Raw genomic sequence first — 23,758 nt, forward strand, 5'->3', positions numbered from 1 at the left:
ACACAGCCATAATTCAGTGCGATTTTTTCAGTGAATGCTGAAACCTGGAAGTATGGTGTCTTGAGCGGCTTTGTGAGGATCTATAAATTGAGGCTATGCTAAACAAGCAACCTCCTCTTGTGCTAACTATGGTCTAGCAAGCAATTAAAGCAGAAACGTGAAACATAAGGCAAGCAGCAGTGTTTCGCTCACCAGAGAATGATTATAGTAGACAAGCGTCCCCAAGACCACCTGGGGCTTGCGACGCACTCTTATTAACAGTTATGGCTTAGAAGCCTCGGCTTCTCCAACGCAAGTCGTAAAGTATACTGCCATAACTCCATACTCTCTTCTATTACAGCAACAATTCATCAGTGGCAGGCCATGTTACTCTTTTATTCCAGGTCCTGACCACCAGTCCTTACTCCTCAAACAAAAGTGACATCTCCTAGTCCGATGTTATCTGCGATTATAAAGTTCTGTGTATCAGTCATCATGAAATAACAGCACAGCAGTTGTGAACTAATATCCTGGAGTTGCTTTATAGCGCAGTTGGCTCCGTGTAAAATGTCCTGAGCATTAGACCGTCTGGTTGAATCCTACCACTGTTCAATAAGATGCTCATTTACACGCAAGATTTCCACTTTCTCTATTTTTTTTAAATTATTTCACGAGAACATGGATTTCCATGTTTCCACTTTTGGTGTCACATTGACATTTATCAGAGCTAGGTGAAAGCAGAGCGCTAAATAATCATCAGAATGAATGTACAGTTTATTCTGCACCAGGATCGGATATCATCGTTTCTGTTTTATGAATAAATAAATATTATTTAGTATAGGACACACACCGGGCGAGTTGGCTGTGCGGTTAAAGGCGCGCAGCTGTGAGTTTGCATCCGGGAGATAGTGAGTTCGAACCCCACTGTCAGCAGCCCTGAAGATGGTTTCCGGTGGTTTCCCATTTTCGCACCGGGCAAATGCTGGGGCTGTACTTTAATTAAGGCCTCGGCGACTTCCTTCCCTCTCCTAGCCCTTTCCTGTCATTGTCGCCATAAGACCTATTAGTGTCGCTGAGATTTAAAACAAATTAAAAAACATATTTGTATTTTATGCAGGACGTAACAAAAAAACATAATAAAATTTCAAGGATGAATTCCTTATACAGGGAGAATAAAAGTAGAGGAGAATCGGGTAATATGGAATAGTCGGGCAATATGGAATACCACAATATCTTGCCTGTAAGGTACTCCTCTCAGGTGGAAACTCGTCGAATTACGGTAAATGTTCTCATGATGCTTTGTATTCAGTTTCGACATGCTCGTGAGTGAGGTTAGTGCGTGGAGCAAGAATATTTGTTTTTCATACTTAAAAAGTTTTTGCAGGTAATTCTTTTAAAGCTTGTATTAATTACCAACACTGAGTTTAGTCCTGGAAAATCCAATGTTACATATTGTACAAGAGTTGCTTATATTGCTACACCAGTGTAACTTCCTTGTTGTGCAAAGTTAATGGCATGACGAATCCTTTAATTCAAACATGGTGTTTCGGGATATATGGAATACTGTTTTAGTTTCAAAGTAAAATGAGGTTTAAAATTAATTAAAATTAATTGCATTAATCATGGTATGTTATAACATTTAACTACCTATAGATCTCAGTTTCTGCATCTGTGACGTTTGTCACTGAATGAACAAGTGACTGTAAAAAGAAAACTCTGAATAATTAGTGTATACAGATTACCATTTAAGTTAATTACCAATTTTATTCTTTCGAATTTTTAAAATTTCTGTACGTCCACCTGTAAGAACGTTCCTTAAATATAACTGAAAGAATTTATTGAAGCTGTATTTTAATTTACATATTATTTACCCTACTATTCCATATTAGCCGACTATTCCGTATTACCCACCAAGTGCAACTTTTTGAAAGAAATAATTTTGACGTGAAGACATTAACAATTTACAATTTAAAATATAGAGAATCTTGGCTAATTATTTGAATTTTCAAACCATATTCATTTATATTTCATAACTGATTTCGGTAAGAAGTTATACTGCCAAAAGTAAATGGTATTCCATATTACCCGATTCTACTCTACATTATATCAACTTTAGTCCAGAAATGACCATTTTCTGAGTTACCTCACTATAAAGTATGATGTTCGTGTATTCATTTTTTTCATCCGGAATAATTACACGTTTTGTTGTCATTCTTTAAATCAATATTCAAAATGTCTACCCTTTGTCTGTATAAAGGCTTCGGTTCGTCGCATGATTGACATATGAACTAGTTTCAAAATTCCTCATGGAATAATTATTCTGTGATAGGCTTCAGGGTCACTGCAAGAGGGCTGATATAACATCGTTCAACTCAGGAAAGAGAGATACACATTACAATACATCTGTGTCTTGGATTCATTTCCATCCAATGAACGCATAACGAAAAGTACGTCCATTATATATAGCCTGTTAACTCAGAAATTAATTATTTCTGGACCCATATTGACATAACTTATTTTTCTCTCCAAAATATGAGGGATATACATCTGAAAAGTTTAGCCGTAATTCTATTACATGCTGTATAATGTACATTTTTCACAGCACAACTCGTTAGCTGAATATTGGAAAAAGTATGTCCTTCCATGCAAGATGACCTTTGGAAAAATGAAATGATCATAAATGAATAAATGGAACTGAAATTGGTAACGATTAACTGATATCAAACTAACGAATCGTGTTTGAAATACATCTGTGTGGTGTTTGGGGTCGACAAGTATAGGATTCAATGTAACCAAAGGTGGAAACTGACTCAGGGCCTATGTAACTACCACGGAGGAAGTAATCAGTTCACTGGTGTACGCTGAGATCAGGCCTCTTTGATAAGGGAGCTTTCTTTATGTCCTTCAGTCATGGCCATCCATCAATACTTCACATGACAGCCTGCACGGTCGCTAGGTAACATCGCGTAACATAGTTCGTATCACTAATTTTATTAGGCAAATTTTCAGATGACCTCCAGGCATATTTATGTCAATATAAATGACACCAAGTTGAATTAATAATTTAAATATTTAAATATACACAATTGTGTTCACTGTTCTACCTGAGGGAAAACTCAGATATGAACGGCTTTACTGGTACGATTAGGATCGCTTTAGCAGGTGTCATTCCAGTACTCTAACATCCCCTACCATGCAGGAACTGCAGTAACGCTCTACGTAGCCGTTGTCGGTAGGAGCAGACAACTTCAATCAATTCACAACTTCTGCCGTAAGACAGATTTAAGGTAGAATTGTTGAAATGCACGCATTCTGTTTCCATTCATTTGACTTTAAATTATTCCATGTTCTCACGAAACTTGCCTGCATAATTGTGAATATTACAGCAAGTTTACGGAAGAATTCCAATTACTTCACCTGCAAGACAAACAGAATGTCAGAAAGTTCGTAAGATATTCCTTAAGCTTGCACCGATTACTTCTTAAAATTCGATCTCTCCAGCCCCTTCCCTTGTGGGTTTCCTTCACTGATAATCTTCCTGAAGTAGAGACTCTCATATGTCTACTCACTTGACAGCCAGTGACTGCATCATCTAAAAGCGAAAACCTCAGTAATCAAATCAAGGAAAGTGGTAATTTTCATGCGCAGCCTTTAGCACGACGTCCAGTCACTGTGCAAATTGTTATTGAAAGTGAAATCATTTCCTTCACGTACTTATGTTATTCATCCTAATAATGAACTAACAGGGCAAGTGCCTAGAATGGACCATATAGAAATAAATGAAATTAGGGTGAATAACCAACTAATATATTCAAAATTTAATGATAATAATAATTTTTTTTTGTTATTTGCTTTACGTCGCACCGACACAGATAGGTCTTATGGCGACGAGTGATAATAATCATAATGCCGTGTAACCAACGGTAGTTCTTATATTAATTACGGCAAATAACTGGCCAATTCGAAGCAGTCCTAGCGAATGCGCTGCATAATTATTCCAATAATTATATTTTAAGTTTACGTAAAACACTGTATACAGAAAAGGAGATATACACCACACTCCACAAACCCATTTCTCGAACAAGTACGGTATATGAATACCTCAAAATATTAGGATTTATTATATCTGCATCGTTCATAATGGAAGCTAAAGTGCTTTTGATTAAGTTATCTTGGTCATCTGTATATAAACATGTTAGCTATTACACTTATTTACAAAAGATAAAAGCACAAATTGAAGGAGCCATCGCAGGGACACGTAGGTTGGTACTGTCAGAGGATATGATAGTATAAAAAGTCAAATATTGTATGACACCAAACACAGTGTTATGAATAAGATACTGACTTCATTATTTTATTAATTTCATCTAGGATGACCCAATTCGCAGACCCACACGCACAATTAAACTTGGCAATGAGTGACAGCACTTTACTAATTAGTAGTCATTAAACAAGTTTCTTGTCCACACAGTGGGTCTCCGGCAGGTAAGTGTTTACATGGAACGGGTGATCCTCTCGTATTCTTGAGGACATGTCTCATCTTTCATATGGCTTAACACGCACCCGGCACTTCACACAGCACGACGACTGACACTGGGCTCCACTGCAGGCGGGGATATAAACTGGCACAGTCAACTCAAGTAAATGCTCCACAAACTGAATTGATTACTCAACACGCATTACTCAACAAGAAGACAACAACTCAGACAATTGATCTACGATCCTCATTCCAACGCTACTCGTTCACGGCGAGCCTGCGTTTATGTACCTGGTGATGAAGTTCTTGTATTTCCAGCGTGGAGCCAGAATAGGAACGTTCTACTTTTGCCTTCCAGAAAAATCACAGAGACACCAGATAATAAGCATAATACAACCAAAGGCCATCACATGCTCCCAGGCCGTCCGGGAACTCTACAGCCTGACGGGGGGACTTCCAGAGGGCTTGCGGTCGCATGAGCACGTAATAGTATATTGCAGGGTAACAAACACACTTGCAGGATTCGTTTACTAAGGTGCTGGTTCGCCTGTATCACGGAAACAGGCGGTGATACGATCGGGCTTGGAGACATACATACGGTGCCACAGCTGGCACAATTGACCTTCCAAACCTGCGGTAGTTGCCATTGGCTGAAGTTGCCGTCCAATCTGGTCCCAAACACGATCGATGGGCGAGAGGTCTGGAGATCTTGCTGACCAAGGGAGCTTGTTGTCATCATGAAGGCAGGCCACAGATAGCCGTGCTCTGTGAGGCCAGGCATTTTCCTGCTGGAATAATCTGTTGTCGAGCTGCTCCAGATGGGAAAGCACACGCGGTCGTAGAATTTCCTGGATGTATCGGCGCATCAACATGGTCTCTTCAGTCACCACCAGTGGCAAGCAGAAACCGATGAAAATGCCACCCCACACCATGACACCTCTCGCTGGGTTTGTGATCACCTCTACGATGAAACGTGGATAACTACACTGGCTACGACATCTCCAGGCTCGAATTCGGTGGTCTCTGTTTTCAGACATGAATTTGATTCTTTGCTGAACACCACTCGTCGCTAATCCCCAAGCCGCCATACTTCCCGTTTCTGACACACGTTCAAACGTGATCGGCGATGAACACGTCGTAATGTTTGACATCGTAAGGACGCCGTAACGGCAGATCCTGCATTGCTAGTTGACAGAATATGGTACTGTTTGACAGAGGCGTATCGTCAGCTACCGTGAGATGTTTTTGGATGGTGCACAGTGACGCCCATAGAGTCCTTTCAAGCTGTCGCACGATGAAACGGCCCTCCCTGCTGGTGGTCCGCTGAGGTTGACCTGACCATTTTCGACCTTCCCATTGGATTCAACGCCGACGCGCAGTGTAGTCAGAACGATTTAAATGACGAGCCATGCACCAAAATGTCAAATTGCCTCACTTTATCCAACGATGCGGTCTCTCTCAAACTTATCTTGCTAGTGAAGAGCTTGTAGAATATACGACTGGGGCATGCTGCATGTTCACTGAACTCAGCTCTGTGGCTCACGCTGCTGCTAATGCCTAATTCCGTGTCGTGCATCGTGCAAGCAGTCGACATTAAATGCGAATGGAACACATTCCAGAATATGGTGACACTGTATGGCAACCTTCACTGAACATTAATTGCGGAAGGGACACATTACAGTATATGACGATACTGTGTGGCAACCTTCATTGAACTCGCGCGATTCGTTCATGCTATGCATTTTTTTCGCAATTGAGTGTATTAACATCTCTTCTTTTAGGACAAACGATGAAACTATTGGTTTCCTTTACAGAGTAATTAATTCTGTCATGCAGTAGACAACCTGCGTAACGACGGCTAGCAAGGAGCGAGGTTGTGATATCGTAATTGATCATCCTACCATGTTTTCATTGCAATCGATGCCTTCTATACACTACTTTCAAGACTGTACCAGAAAATTACAATTTTTATGTATCCAAATATACTTTTTCGGCAGAATGGGCATTACCTTTACGTTTATGGTATCATAATCGACTATCTACCAAATTTCATTTCAGTTGGCCTGGTCCAACCAAAACATTTCCTTTGGAAGTGTAGCTCCTTACAATAAACAGTTATTACGACTCAGCAAAATATCTGTGCAACATTACTCCAAGAAAGAACATTTTTGAAAATGAAGATCAAATTAAAGTATAAAAAATTCAATGTTTACGAGCACAGTGTTACACTTTAACTGTATTAGTTTCATATACGTATAAATGAAATCCATTCCATTACCTTCGCTTAAGTGTCCGGCCCTGTTCCATGCGTGTTAATGACGTGATTACGGTACTGCTGGTACTGGCCGAACATTGTCTCTTATGATTATGTACTTCGTGCTCGCACTTTGTGCTCTGTTAATTTGTTAATTGTGCAATTTAACTACCAATTACCGTACGAGAAATTCTGAACAGAATTAATGTGTTGTGTTCTATGGTAGAGTAGACCATCGATGAAAGTTTACCTTTCAATAAATCATAAGCATTTCAATAGTAAGCGAGTGCCTAGTTGCTTTCCAAAATTTGGATTGAATAAAATTGGATCCTGGATTATTTCGTTACCTCTATACACTCGATACTCTGGAGTATGGAGAATATTCAGAACTTTCCGAAGAAGTGTTCCAGACTATCGTTCTTCATTACTCTAGCTTTCCCCGTATTACAGGAATGTGTTGTTTTCTCAAAGTTCAAAAAATATTTTAAAACAGCAAGTTGTGCAGTAATAGTCGTGTCTATCCAATAGAATATTCCAAAATCTCAGGTCATGAGCATCGGTAATCTTACAGTTGGCGTCGGCTGTCTAGTCTTTCAGATTTTGTGATAATGCATAGTAATTGTGTAAGGTCTGGGATTTAGATTTGCCATTCTCGGCTCGGCCCAGAATATTTTTGAGGAGGTAAATTAACTTCACAAATTTAAGTAAAATTTAAAATGTCCGTAATATTCAATAAGAAATAGGCTACAACCTTGCCCGCTATAAAATAGAACGTTAGTATTATGTTACAGAAATTGCCATTGAAGTGTTGGGTTGTGACACACTAGTTAGTATACTAGCAGCGAGCACTCGCTGATTGCTAGCCAAGTGTGACACCCAAAAGCCGAGGTGCTAGTGCTCTCTGGTGAGCGTTTTACTCGCGGCTAGTGTCCATGTTTTGCTAGCTTCCTGCTTACGAGCTCGTGACTCACTCACATCTCACGCATTTCTCGCCTGTGTGACAGCTCCCACTACTTACTAGCGGCTACTTGAGTAGCCCTTGACTCTTGAGGTGAAATATTTTAACACGCATCTGGCAGGATGGGGTTTGTTGCCCGCCATCAGAAAGTGGTTTTAATGAGGAAACTGGAAGAAATACACCTTCAAAAGCTGAAATTTATTTTGTGATTACTCGCAAATAACTTAACACACGAATAATTTCAGTAATCATGAACATAATTCCAATTGTAGATGTTGGACAAATTTCAGCAAAGTCACTTTCTGCTTATAAATGTAATATATTTCATATTATTTGGGGCTGGGCTGTGTGACTCAGACGGTTGAGGCGCTGGCCTTATGAACTCAACTTGTCAGGTTCGATTCTGGCTCAGTCCGGTGGTATTTGTCCGTGCTCAAATACGTCAGCCTCATATTGGTAGATTTACTGGCAGGTAAAAGAACTCCTGCGGGACAAAATTTCGGCACCTCGGTGTTTCCGAAAGCCGTCAAAAGTAGTTAGTGGGACGTAAATCAATAACATTATGAAAAAATTATTTATTTTATATGCATTTATATGCTAATAACTTTATGTCGCACCGACACAGATAAATCTTTGGTGACAATGGGATAAGAAAGGCCTAGTAGTTGGGAGGAAGCGGCCGTGGCCTTACTTAAGGTACAGCCCCAGCATTTGCCTGGTGTGAGAATGGAAAACCACGGAAAACCATCATAAGGGGTCCCGACATTGGGATTCGAACCCGCTATCTCCCGGATGCAAGCTCACAGCCGCACGCCTGTAACAGCACGGCCAACTCCTCCGGTGCATTTTTATGAAGATCTAATTAATATATATTCGCTATTATAGTGGGAGATAAATGTCACTGCTTTGTACGAAGATAAGTTTAATGGACACTCTCAGCGTGAACTTTCACTGAATATGTCCACAGTTTTTTTATTATCAGAGCGTTTGATGATTCGTTCTCCATATTTTAGATTTCATGTTCGGTTCCGATGTCATGATCAATTTGAATGTTAGGTGTAACCTGCCGTATCGTCATTACAATAGTTGTTTTCAGCGTAGATAATATCATTTACCCAGTCCTCTAACACAGGATCATTCACATACAAAGCTGTTTTCGAAGACGTCATTAATAAATTGCCAATAAATGTTGACGGTTAAGAAGTTCGATAACTAGAATTGTATCCCCATTCAATATACAAAAATGCATCAAACTACCCAGGTATAAAATTATCTTCCTGGTAAACTGGAGTTTGGTGAACTCTTGTTGATCATAAAATGGCAATAATTCTGAAGGCAAGCTCCGGTATTTCTCATCCATTCACTTAGGCAATTTACTGAGCGCTACGTGGGCCTTCATTGCTACCACGAAATTCTTCATCGAATAGTGGCGGTTTGTACTGTACGGGGCGGTACACCTCCGCGCCGCTAATTCAAACATTGCGCCAGTTGAAACACCTCTACTGGAGGAAGCCTGAACTTTAACAACCATGTTAATTCTAAAGTTTCTCAGAAGATGTCGCTGTTGTAAATTTTTTGGAGTTCTGAACTGTGTCTTTTTCGATTTATATTTGTTTTCTCTGTAGTGAGAAGTGTGAACATTCTCTTCTAGATGGCACTACTGAAGAATTACAATTGTGCACCCTGGTGCGAAGTGAAGGAACTGTTTTTTTTTGAGAAATTTTGTGTTCATAAGTTTGTTCTTTGTTAAATTTCTTTCAGTCATTTTTTGGGTTGGCAGTATAACCCTTCTCCTTCCGCTTGTTTTGAATTTAGCCAATCCCGAATTTCTCTAATTAATTTTTGACCAATTACGTATGTCTTCTCCGATATGGATATGTTGCTTGATCCTAGCCAATAAAATTGAGGGGGTGAGGGTTCTCATTCATGAAACGTCTCGAATTTTCTGCGAGGGTATATAAACTGCTGATTTTCTTGTCTCCGGGCCACTTCAGTAACATCATTCTTAGTGTGATTATGTAGCAGGGGGCAGGAAGCGCCTCTTTCTTCAGGCGGCAGTTCATCGATCAGGTAATGACCTTTTAATAACTTCTTTGCTTGCTAGCTCAGCAGTTTAACCCTCGGGGCAGGTTCGAAACTTTTATCATGTAACCTTCCTTTAAAATGTAAAAGACACTTGGTATAAATTCCGTCTCTTTAACTACAAATCGGGATAGAGAGTGCCTAACCCTCTCGAGCTCCCTCTCATATTATTTTTGAGGTGGCTACGTTTTCATAACTGTTTTTCTTCGCTTCATAATGTAATTAATTTTCCTATCGTGTCACCTCCGTAGTATGGGATTAGCCCTTGCATAAGCTGCCTAAGAGCCAAATAGGTTTTAAAAAGGTGTATTAGGAGTGCAAGTTACGCCTCCATTTAACTCAAAAATTTGGGCCATGTAATTGACCTGTTTCTTTACTTAATAGGCCTCAGTAGATTGGGTATTATTACCCCTGTTCTTGTGTGCCTGGATGGCAGCTTGAAGGTGGAGTTTGGTGTGGCCCTTTGATGGGCTTGAACTTTGAGAGCGGGTTTGCTCTTTCTTAAAAATAGATTTTCTGTGTGCCTCGAGGAGGGTTTTCTGCGTAATTGGGAGCTAGTGCTCCTTGGTATGATTGGGGTTTTCTGCCCCTTGGTTGAACCTTATACATAAGTAAAGTTGGGCTCATTGCTCAAGGATTGTGTGTCTGGGGGCTCGAAGCCCAAAACCATTAACAAATTGTAATTGTACATTCTTAATTTGTTGATATGCTACTGAGTACCTGTCATACTTGTTATTTCTTGATCTTGAAAAGAAAATATAACCTTTCTTAAATTTTAAATTAACTTTAATTTCGTAAGTTGAGACCTATTCATCCCAGCACCTTCTTTCACCTCTAACTACCACGGATAAGTCTGTAACATGTACTTTAATGATGTTATTGTTTTTACGCCCCACTAACTACTCTTTTGACGGTTTACGGGGATGCAGAGAAGCCGGTATTTTGTCCCCCAGGAGTTCTTTTACTTGCCAGTAAATCTACCGACACGTGGCTGACGTATTTAAGCACCTTTAAATACCACCGGGCAGAGCCAGTATCGAACCTGCCAAGGTGGGGTCAGAAGGCCAGCGCCTCAAACGCCTGAGACACTCAGCACGGCGGTTTGTATTTTTTTTTGAGGCTCAACGAGCCCCATTTCCAGTTAACAGATTGACACCTGCTCACCAGGTGGGAAAATTCGGTTCTCTGTGGAAGCAAAATTATTGATGATTCATTAACGTGGAATGGAATATAATTTATAGAATTCTTAAACATATTCAGAAACTATAAATGTTTCTGGGATCCCTCACGTGATTTGTAGATGAAAGGAATGCAAAAGGCGCAGTCTTGCACACTCAGGGAATTTCTTTATCAACTGGGTTACTAGCTGCGATTAACTATCTAACAGTACTAGATATGAGTGACATAGCCAGTTTATCGGTGTGGAGAAGTTTTGATATTAACTCGAAGCATTACATTAAGGAGGAAATAAATCATATTATGCTTCAGAGAAACACGCATGTGAATGTCTCCATTTTGAATGCTAGTACAGTGTTTATCAAATAATAAATACAGGAAAATTTTACAATATACTTGTATGCAATGAAATTTCTTCAGGAAAATGAACGGGTCCACTACGGTTCTTCAGACTTTATAGTCTACATTGGTATATTCTATCAATCTTGGTGTATGCATTATGATTAAGTAGGATAGTCTGATAAGTATCGTCTTATTTCAAGCATTTAACTTAATTATCAGATCTGTTGATATCAAACTCATACTAACTACACTTCTAGCTGTACATGTAATCTGAGCAAAAGGAATATTATATTTCTTCTCAAGAACTTCACGTACATCCGCAGGGATTCGAACCGTGGCCAGTGACTATGACTCCCCCCTACCTAAATCCAAAGCATTCGTCAATGTTTCCAGGAAGTAGCACGGTCTGGGACCTTAGGCTGCTTATGGAAACCTGCAGGGTAGTTAGAGAAGATGTTTCTAAGCTGTGCACTTCACGCATGCCCAAGATAACATTACAGAGAACATACTATCAGTATATGTGATACATTGCACAAGAAATATGTCACATAGAACTTCTACAATGCAGTGAAACAATTAACTTAGCACTCTGGACACCGAGGTTCGAATGATTTGGTGAATCGTAAAGGTTACGATAGTATACATCTTCATACTGCGTGCATTCAATATTGTATTTATTTAAAGAATAGATTTTTACTTTATTCGTCTGTCTTTTAGTCTTTATCTAACCAGTTGCTGTGATACGGTCATTAAAACTGGATCCGGTCTAAGAGATATCTATAACAATCCATTGGTCAATGCGGAAGAGTTAATATATATTTTCACATTAATGAATTATAGACCAATAGGGTCTTTTTCAATGTACTCCCACAAGACCAACTTGTAGGATTAAATATATTAAATGGTAATATTAAGTATGAAATATAAAACGTATTAAATAGAATTGACTAAAATTAAGTAGGATAGTCTGATAAGTATCGTCTTATTACAAGCATTTAACTTAATTATCAGAATTGTTAATATCATACTCATACTAACGACACTTCTAGCTGTACATGGAATCTGAGCAAAAGGGATGGATGTGTGCATTTTAATAATATAGGGAACTTCATTTATGAATAAGTGAGATGTAAGTTTATTACTATAAACACATACACATTATTTCTTTCCTTATCTGCTTACCCTCCAGGGTTGGCTTTTCCCTCGGACTCAGCGAGGGATCTCACCTCCACCACCTCAAGGGCAGTGTCCTGGAACTTCAGACTCTGGGTCGGGGATACAACTGGGGAGGATGACCAGTCCCTCGCCCAGGTGGCCTCACCTGCTATGCTGAACAGGGGCTTTGGCGGGGGATAGGAAGACTGGAAGGGATAGACAAGGAAGAGGGAAGGAAGCGGCCGTGTCCTTAAGTTGGTTACCATCCAGGCATTTGTCTGGAGGAGAAGTGGGAATCCACGGTAAACCCCTTCCAGGATGGCTGAGGTGGGAATCAAACCCACCTCAACTCAGTTGACCTCCCGAGGCTGAGTGAACCCCGTTCCAGCTCTCGTACGACTTTACAAATTTCGTGGCAGAGCTGGGAATCGAACTCGGTCCTCCGGGGGTGGCAGCTAATCACACTAACCACTACACCACAGAGGCGGACTATACACACATACAAATTACAAATTATTTGAATTACGCGGTTATTTTCTGAAAATGCAAGCACTTGATATCACTCGGGTCCGGTCTTCAAGACGTACGCAGATGCTCATCAAGTTGAATCTGGTAATCATCTGGGCCATTGCTGCATTTTAAAGGACAGCTTATTTGAATTCTGGCTGTGAATGATTACATCTCACGACGAGTCCGTATTTTCTTGGAGTAAAGGGTAAAGAGTAAAGAGAAAGATCGGACCCTGGTAGTTAATGGCTAGAAATAAATTTTTACCTGATAATGATAATATTTAAGAATATTGCACTTAACACTGTTACATGCATGGTGTCATTTTCGCGTATCATATGGACCTCCAACAGGCTTTAGTAAATGTCGAATTCTTTAAAGCTGAATCACAGAATGATGTTCCTATATGGAGGAAATTACATTAGCACCTCAACGGCCGCAGCCGTGTTGAAACACCGGATCCCGTGAGATCTCCGAAGTTAAGCAACATTGGGCGTGGTCAAGATTTGGATGGGTAGCCACGCGCTGTTGGTGGGGGTAAGAGAATGGAGGAGCGGAAAGGAACAGGCCACCTTACCGTACGTAAACTCCGGCTCAGGCACACCTCTGCGGAGGTTCGGACATGCCTACGGGCAGAATACACCCTTACCTCACCTTAATTAGCTCCTGAACATGATAGCGTCAGGAAGGGAATCCGGCCGTAAAATAATGCTATATATAAATTTACCTCACCTCAAACCCGATCCCTTATCAAGAAACAGGACTAAGTGGTATATATAAATTAAAGTTTGGATTTTAATTAAAGAAATTCCTATAATTCGCAGTTAACGGTTTATTTCGTCCTCCTGAACCCATATCCGTCTATTCCCTACATGTCATAAATCGCAAAACTATGACAAATGCACCCCTTCACATCCTGTATTCCCGGTGACTCTTGTTCAGACAAATATATTTCCTCGCATTCCAACGTTCAGACAATTTGCAATTCCAATCCTCCTTAATTCTTTATATCTTACGACAGCGGATTGGATTGTTTTCTCTGTATGTCTGCTTCAATCGAATCTTCCTCAGTTTAAATTAGCTCCTTTCCTTTCTTCTTCTTCTTCTTCTCATTCTGCTTCCACTATTTTCCTCTTTTCATTGATGTCTCCACTATTGTACATAATGTTTTTGTTTTACTATGTTTTACAGTTACATATATGTCATCAGTTTTTGTCATGGCTGTCTGCTAGCCTTACTCTCAATATTCAAATTTCCTCGTTCCCCTCATTTTCCATCATTTTTATTGTTAATTGTTGTTTACCTACATTTATAATGTTATTTTATATTTTTCTCCCGCTACTTTTGTTATTAGTTGGATTTTTCCTTACTTGCACTTTCATTTGTAATTTTTAAGTTTCCGTTGTGCAAAAGTGCAAATCGGCATATCGCTGTTTTGGTTCCCAAATAAATAAATAAATAAATAAATAAATAAATAAATAAATAAATAAATAAATAAATAGTCCGCCTCTGTGGTGTAGTGGTTAGTGTGATTAGTTGCCACCCCCGGAGACCCGGGTTCGATTTCCGGCTCGGCCACGTAATTTGAAAAGTGGAGCGAGGGCTGGAACGGGGTCCACTCAGCCTCGGGAGGTCAACTGAGTAGAGGAGGGTTCGTTTCCCCCCTCAGCCATCCTCGAAGTGGTTTTCCGTGGTTTCCCACTTCTCCTCCAGGCAAATGCCGGGATGATACCTAACTTAAGGCCACGGCCGCTTCCTTCCCTCTTCCTTGTCTATCCCTTCCAGTCTTCCCATCCCCTCACAAGGCCCCTGTTCAGCATAGCAGGTGAGGCCGCCTGGGCGAGGTACTGGTCATCCAGCCAAAGTCTCAAGCTCCAGGACACTGTCGTTGAGGCGGTAGAGGTGAGAGCCCGAGGGAAAATCCAACCCTGGAGGGTAGGCAGATTGAGAAGAATAAATAAATAAATAAATAAATTAAATAAATAAATAAATAAATAAATAAATAAATAAATAAATAAATAAATAAATAAATAAATATGCAGTAATTATTATTTATATTTCCTTGGCTGAATGGTTAGCGTATTGGTCTTTGATTCAGAGGGCCCCAGGATCGATTCCCATTCGGGTCGGGGATTTTAACTCCGGATGAATAATTTATATTGATCGGAGCCTGAGCCTATGTGATTGTTTCTTATAACTATTTTCATCTGCAAGCGACATTCCACACTACTAACCACCACAGACTCTCGCAAAAGTGAGTACATCCCTCCAAATGCGTTTTGCGTCAGGAATGCCATCCAGTATTAGGAAGCAGGGCTTAATCCACATTAGTACTGCTCCCAGATAACTGTAAATATATCAGTAAAGAAGAATATGCAGTTACTACTGAATATTAACTGTAATAATACACCAGCAAGTAAGCTAGCAGTTTCGTGAAACTCAATGTGCCGGATGTTCACAATTAAACTGACGGTGTTAAACGTGGCACAGCGTGGACTGTAGTCATCGCAGGAACCTGAAATTTCGTAGATATTCTAATTAAGCAATGCGCTCACGAATTATGCCACAAAAATATCTTAGTTCCTCTTACCACCAGGTGAAAATATGGCCCTACGAGCAGTCAGAACGTGCAATTTTCCGTAACTCTGACTTCAGAGAGTTCTTCCGGGGGAATTGCGTTGTGTCAGTTCCTTGGATGTTGCAGGAACAACCATTGTATTTGGATCACGTGACTATTTGGTGTGGTTTTAAGAGCTCCTTAATTCTTGGTCCGTTCTACTTTGAGGAGATGACACTTTGTGGGCCTATAAGTTGTACAGTGACATCTGTATGAAATAGGGCCCTCCTTGTTTATTATATGATTCCAGCTTTGCAAGGACGCAACACTGACCACACTGTTATTTTCATTCAAGATGTGGAAACCCCACATGTCGCTCGCCAGATGAAAGATTTGCTGCGACGAACCTTCAGTAGCGATTGCATCATCTCTGAGCATTTTCCAGATGCGTGACCTTCAATATCCCCGGCCTAAATCCATCTGGTTTTGGGGGATATTTGAAGGATCGTGTCTATCAGGGACATATTCGATTCCTGCCTGATCTAAAGACTGGAATAAAACGACATCTTGCTCTGATTTCACACCCGATATGCTGCGGACAATCTTCGATCATGCCGTGTTACGGATGAAGCCTGTTTCTGAGTTGGAGGATTCAACAGTGTCTGTAGCCATAAATCCCAATAAACATGCCAGAACCACCATTTTCATGTGTTTGACCTTTCTTGCCTTTTCCTGCAAACTGCCACTGCTTGCAACGCCATATTTTCGCCTGGTGGTAATATTTGGAACTAATATTTTTTGTGGAATAATTTATGTGTGCATTGCGTAGTTAGCATATCTGCGAAAGATCAGACTCCTGTGATCATTAGAGGCCGTGTTGTGCTGCATTGAGCACCTTCAGTTTAACTGTGGACAACTTGTACCATGGTCGTAAGCATCGGGGAATATCCAACTGGATTTGGACCACGGCAATTGAAAGGTTTCTCTCATCTCGCGTCATTTATTTCTTGTCAGGAACCATCGTAAGTGAGAAAAACTTGAGCTATTATATGCCGTGATTCAGCATAGAAAACAGAAGGTGCCAGTAAAATCTGAATTAAAAAAGTGGCTTAGTTACAAAATGACCGGATATATTTGAGAATGCTGATTGTTTTCAGAGGAAAATTTCATTGACAGTGATGCAACGTACTCAACTAGCGAGGATATCACGTTGACGAAAAGTGACTGAAGTTGATTTCCGCTTGTGAGAAATCCTCATTATTAACGTCATATTTTCATGCTCTGAGTAGTACAGAAAAGCTATTCTGTACTACACCTTGTGTTAATGTATTAACCACTATAAACGTTGAATTAAAACAACATTCAGGTCAGGAAGGAGGGCTCAAAGCAATGAATACATTAATATCGCGTAGTTCCAAGGTAGAATCCGTAGAGTAGCTTCGAATGCATTAATCATGTTATCAGGCATGCAATTATTTCTACTATGAAGTCATAGAATGTCATGAATTACCAAACTCTATGCAGTGTTATAAGTCATTGTTAATTCTGTAGTGGCTTATCTTTATATGTCCTATGTTGCAGAGACAATGAACTTTCAACTAAATTAATTTAAATTCAAATATTTATTCAGCTTTGTTATTGTGTATCATTTCAGAGGAGAGAACTCACTGCCATGAATTCTCTGATAATAATCAGAAACCTTCCCGAAACTGCTGTTAAATTTGCCCGGACGGTTCATTTAGGAGGTTCTACAAACTCATCACCATCCTCCTCCTCCGTGTCTTCGATCTGCTAAACTTCATCTTGAGTTTCACTTCACACAATCCTCGAAAATATCATAATTCCCTTCCTCATCCTGTACCAGAAGATATAGCCTACTATTTGTCTTTCTCACAACTTGTGAGACATTTCGTTGATAAAACATACCACGGTCAGAGGCATAAAAGTGTCGTCTATTACAATGAGATTATCTTCATACACAGTACCAACAATGTAATATGAATCATTCTTAAAAAAATTACTGCCTAATGTTTGTAATACTTTGTGACATTTCAGTCACTGAAATCTGTAGCAAGTTTGACATAGGGAGGGCTATTTTATATCCTCCTCAAGATTAAGTTTAAAAATTCGTGTTAACAAACAAAGAACATGAGTATCGTTATTGAATAACTCATATAATAGTGTTGCTTTTAGCCGGGACATTGCAATCGGGAGTCACGGGAAAATGGATGAGTGGATTGTAATGAAACTTGTTATTTCACTTTAGAATAAGGTCTATTAGAATCTTACTTATAAGTTGTTCCAAAATGTTACCAAGGGAGGGTGCTTAAGACAGGGCCTAATGCATAAAACTCGATGCACCTCTCGTACTGTTGGTGTTACACGAAAATAGATCAAGCCGAATTTTTGTTGTATATCTTTTTTCTGATACAGTGAAAAAAAAGTGAATTGTCAGTGGCAGTCATGTGAAAGTTTAAATCCAAGAGCCGTTAACTAGCTCTATAGACTGTAAAGAGAGTTGCTATGGAGATCGTTCCGGTGACGTTTTAAAGGCTTTCAAATCAATCAATCAATCAATCAATCAATCAATCAATCAATCAATCAATCAATCAATCAATCAATCAATCAATCAATCAATCAATCAATCAATCAATCAAGCCTGATCTGCATATAGGGCAGTCGCCCAGGTGGCCGATTCCCTATCTGTTGTTTTCCTAGCACTTTCTTAAATGATTTTAAAGAAATGGGAAATTTATTGAACACCTCCCTTGGTAAGTTATTCCATTCCCTAACTCCCCTTCCTAAAAACGAATACTTGCCCCAATTTGTCCCCTTGAATTCCAAATTTATCTTCATATTATGATCTCTCCTACTTTTAAAGACGCCACGCAAACTTATTCGTCTGCTGATGTCATTCCACGCCATCTCTCCGTTGACAGGTCGAAACATACCACTTAGTCGAGCAGCTCGTCTTCTTTATCCCAAGTCTTCCCAGCCCAAACTTGGCAACATTTTTGTAACGCTACTCTTTTGTCGGAAATCACCCAGAACAAATCGAGCTGCTTTTCTTTGTTTTGTTTTCTCCACTTCTTGAATCAAGTAATCCTGGTAAGGGTCCCATACACTGAAACCATACTCTAGTTGGGGTCTTACCAGAGACTTATATGCCCCTCCTTTACATCCTTATTACAACCCCTAAACATCCTCATAACCATGTGCAGAGATGTGTACCCTCTATTGAGAATCCCATTTATGTGTTTACCCCAATGGAGATATTTCCTTATATTAACACATATGTACTTCCTCATAAAGAACTTTCACCCCATCAACGCAGTAATTAAAACTGAGAGGACTTTTCCTATTTGTAAAACTCACAACCTGACTTTTAACCCCGTTTATCATCTTCCCATTAACTGCTGTCCATCTCACAACATTATCGAGGTCACGTTGCAGTTGCTCACAATCTTGTAACTTATTTATTTATATATAGAGAATAACATCATCCGCAAAAAGCCTTACCTCTGATTCCACTTTTTTACTCAAATCATTTATATACATCATCATCATCATTAGTCGTTGTGCTCATTACTGAGCGTCGTGACATCATAACTCATTTCCTTGTTGCAACCTTGACAAGATGTCTCCATTCCGAGCGGTTTTCACATTTCGTTAATATGACCTGAAGTTGTAGCCCAGTGATCTTCTTCGCCTGATCTATCCATCTGCTTGCTGTTCTTCCTCGTGGTCTACTGCCTTCAGTTTTGCCTTGTAAAATTACCTTTTCCAAGTTCTCTCCATCTCGTCTTAAAATTTGGCCAAGGAACTGGAGCTAACGTTCACTCACACGGGAAGATAGGCGTTTCTTGATGCAGAGTTCGTCCAGAAGGGAAACATTAGTTCTTTTTTCTGTCCAGAATACACGTAGCATTCTCCGCCAACACCACATCTCAAAGGCATCAATGCGCTTTTTGTCTTTAGCATTCACGGTCCAGGTCTCACAGCCGTACAAAAAGACGGAGAACACTAGTGATTCTACCAAGCGCATCTTCGTGGCTTTTGATATTGCCTGGTTCTGCCAGATCTTAGTATGTTTAACCATTGCAGCACGACCTAAGACAATACGTCTTTTTACCTCTTTATCACAGCTTCCCGTGTCATTGATGACAGACCCCAAGTATACAAATTCCTTAACTATATCCAGGTCCTTTAGGTATCCCGTAAGTTGGATTTCACCTTGCCGATCAACTACCATTAGTTTGGTCTTTTTGATGTTTATCTCTAGACCATACTGAAGACTAGTGTTCTTCACCCTTGTAAGCAAGTCATGAAGTTCCTCTTCACTACCAGCGATGAGGGAAGTGTCATCTGCAAAGCGCAGGTTATTAATTTTTCTGCCACCAATCGAAATTCCACCATTCCAGCCATTGAGAGCTCTTTTGATGACACACTCTGCATAGAGTTGAGGTGATAATATACAACCTTGCCTTACTCCATTTGTCACATTGAAAAGGCCTGAGAGATCACCATCCACCTTTATGGTTTCTGCGTGATTTTTATAATCCTGCCTTGAGGAATTCCCCACTTACAGTAATTGTTGCAGGGTCAGATAGAGCTTGGCCTACTCTAATTCTCTGAGGTCTATTTTCTAGAAATGTAGCCACCCATTCATACACTAACCCTGCGAAGATCTTCCCGGCGATGTAATCAATTTGTTTTAAATCCTTTCTGTGGTATTTCTATATTAACGTTATACTTGTTTTTCATACTGGAAGGGAGGGGTTAAATCAACAGTAGCATTAATGTAAAAAAAGGATGAAATTGCAATGGATTCCCGAAAGCCAGGAAGCTAGTAGGTCACGGCAAGCCGCTGACAGGGAGAGAGGTGTGCCCACCTACTTCGGGAACAACATGAGATATCGACAAGAAATTAATCAAGCACATTCTAAGTTATTGCCCCTCAACGATGGGTGCGAATGATAGTAAGTTTTATATTTTGTGGAGAATACGTGATTAATTGCTGTGCCTCCGTGGCTCAGGCGGCAGCTCGTCGGCCTCTCACCACTAGGTTCCGTGGTTGAAATCTCGGTCACTCGATGTGAGATTTGCGCTGGACAAATCGTAGGCGAGACTGGTTTGCCAACGGGTGCTCCGGTTTTCCCTGTGATCTTTACCTCCATTTCATTTCATCTGTTAGTCACTAATCATTGCCCTGAGGAGCGAGACAGGCTGCCGGCAGCCGGAATAATGCCTATTCCCGCCTCCAGATAGGGGCTTCATTCATTCCATTACTGACCCGGTCGAATGACTGAAAACATGCTGTGGATTTTCGTTCTCACCGGATTAATTAATGTAACATTTGTTGTAAAAAAATGGGGACCACAATCAACCACGCATCTGTTAAATATGTGTCCACTAATGATATAGCAGCATTATATTCTAATGACTATTGAATTTACATGTGTGGTAACGATTTTGTTAGCATACATTATATCTGTGGCACCACAGGTGCATTAGTGCACGAAGTCCTGAGAACTGGTTTACGGTATAGCCTACAGTGTGTTCCAAAACATGCGAGTAGTAATCGTGGGCGGGGAGATAATATTATCTAAACCAATACAAAATATTCCTAGGAATATAAGCTCTACGGTCGATCGCTAACTACTTACAGACTTTGTACGGGACGTTCCTTACAACGTGCTTTACAATGTATTTATAATTGGCTTTGCATCGCACCAACACACATAGGTCTTATGGCGACGATGGAACAGGAAAAGGTTAGGAGAGGGAAAGTAGCAGCCCTGACCTTATTTAAGGTACAGCCCCAAAATTTTCCTTGTGTGAAAATAGGCAACCACGGTAAACCATCTTCAGTGCTGCCGACAATGGGGTTCGAAACCACCATCTGCCGGATGCAAGCTCACAGCTACGCGCCCCTAACAGCACGGACAACTCGCCCGGTACAATCTGCATTACGTCGCACCAGCACAGAAAGGTATTATGGCCACGGTGGGATAGGAAATGGCTAGGAGTGGGAAGAAAGTGGCTGTGGCCTTTACAAAGGTGCAGTATTTGCCTGGTGTGAAAACGGGAAACCGCCGAAAACCATCTTCAGTGCTACAGACAGTGGGGATCGAACCAATTATCTCCCGAATGCAAACTGATGGCTGCGTGACCCTAATCCTGCAGCCACTCGTTCGATTTAGAACAATGACCTTTCCTGTAATTTTCTAGTCTTTACATCCTGTCTTCTCTACTTTCCAACAAGCACTCTCGGATGAAATGATACATGTATGACTGGAAATGAGTGTGGAAAGTATCAGGGAAATCCTCAGCATTTCTTCTATCACCTTTTATCCCACACCCTAGTGCGGTCGTGGATTCACTTTTCTCACATGTGGAGCATGATCTAGTTCTACGGCCCAATATTCATCCTTACGTCGATCATATCTGGAGGGGTATATTCTACTAATACACGTATCTGTAGCGATGTTGTATGTAAATGAAAGTGTGTGTTTAGAACATTGGTTTTCAAAGTGTGGTACGCGTCCCCCTAGGGGCACGCGGTTTCGTCTCAAGCTATACGCAAATTCATCGTTATTCCTAACTGTTTTCGGTGAGCATTTCAATGAAATATTGTTCTGAATTAGTGTTTAGGTCTACCGTTACAAAGAGTCTCCTTTCTGAACCAGTAATTTTGGGCCGATGACCTTCGATGTTAGGCCCCTTAAAACAACAAGCAACAAGCATCGAACCAGTAATTTAAGTAGGAATGTAAAATTGCTTACTTATGCTGCATTGCCCTTCTTAAAATATTTTGTTTTCAAATCTGCTAATTCACTCCAAATTTTATTCAGTAATTGTGTATAGTAGAACAGCAATTGGTATTACTTACGTAAATACCGTCGCTCCTATGCCGAAACCGTGAATGTGACAATGCTCTTGCTATCCAATATTTCTCTAAAGACTGGTCACGCTTCCCATCCATATATTGTACCCGGGTAAGATGGACCATAGGTATCATGATTGGGTATTATAAAATAAATTCAGGGATATGAGAACATTGAAATACACACTGTGTCTTGAGTGGACGGAAAATTTTTAACATTGTCAGACGTGCTCGCGACAGTCTGGAACCAGGAGTTGAGCCTGTATAATGGGTGATGTATTTCCATGTCGAAAGTTAAGAGGATTAAATCGAGCACTCATAACAACAGGGCTGATTGCTACGAGGAAGTGGCGGAGCGCTTATTTCTGAACAAGGCTGCTACCCATGCGTCACCAATACGGAGAAATGTCGCAATAAAGTTTCCCATGCCTGCAGTCATATTGTTGTCAAGTAGTCGAGGAGAGATATTTAAAGTACCCGCTGCTGTTTCAGCCAATGACAAAAATTTCTAAAGGGTCCACAGATGCACCAACATGACAAAATATAATATGAACTCCAGTTATTTTCTCAAATAATAATAATTAAAATATTGCAAACATCGAATTGAACAGAGGGGAATTTTTAAATATCATCCCAATATTAATTAATCGTAAGTTTGATGAATTAAAATATAGTATTCCAGGAATAGACCCCAGCTGGATCGCTACTGGTCAGAACGATCACGCTAGGATAGACGCCGACTAAGCGCGCGAAAAGTGGAAGACAGAAATCGAGTAATATTTTCATGATCTCCGAAAGATATGAGATCAGAATACGACACGTGATTGTTTATCGCCAGTTTATTAAGTGGGATAAATTAAGAGATCGAAATCAACGTGCAAGTGCCGATTTAGGACAACCAACCCCCCTCCCACCGGAATGACCGCGAATGACCCACGCGGGAAGGCACATCGTCCATAAATATGAGGGACTGGAACTTCACAAGGACAGTTTGATACTTTGACACGTTGACACTGCAAGTCAGTACCTCGGGACGCATTCTAAGTTAGTTAGATCTGAAAGTACGTGAGTCGTTATGAAAGTGAAGACTTACAGTGATATTATTCGTAGTGCTGAGTGTTAATATCAGTGTACCTGTATGTTGAATTTGATACATTTATAAAAGTTTCATGTGATTGAAAATAAATTATCAACAGAAAGCCGATAGCCCTTTATGAAGACAGTATGCGGAGCTTGAATTAATAAGTTTCAAGATAGACGGTAAAAGAACTATCCGGAGCAGGGAACTGTAGGAGCGTGGCGAACGCTAGACGGCCTAGGAAGATTTCGGGAAGTGCCGGTTGAAAATCGCGAAACGCACCGGGTCGTATAAAACGACACCTCGT

The sequence above is a fragment of the Anabrus simplex genome, chromosome 2 (genome assembly GCF_040414725.1).
Source record: "Anabrus simplex isolate iqAnaSimp1 chromosome 2, ASM4041472v1, whole genome shotgun sequence".
Classification (NCBI taxonomy): domain Eukaryota; kingdom Metazoa; phylum Arthropoda; class Insecta; order Orthoptera; family Tettigoniidae; genus Anabrus; species Anabrus simplex.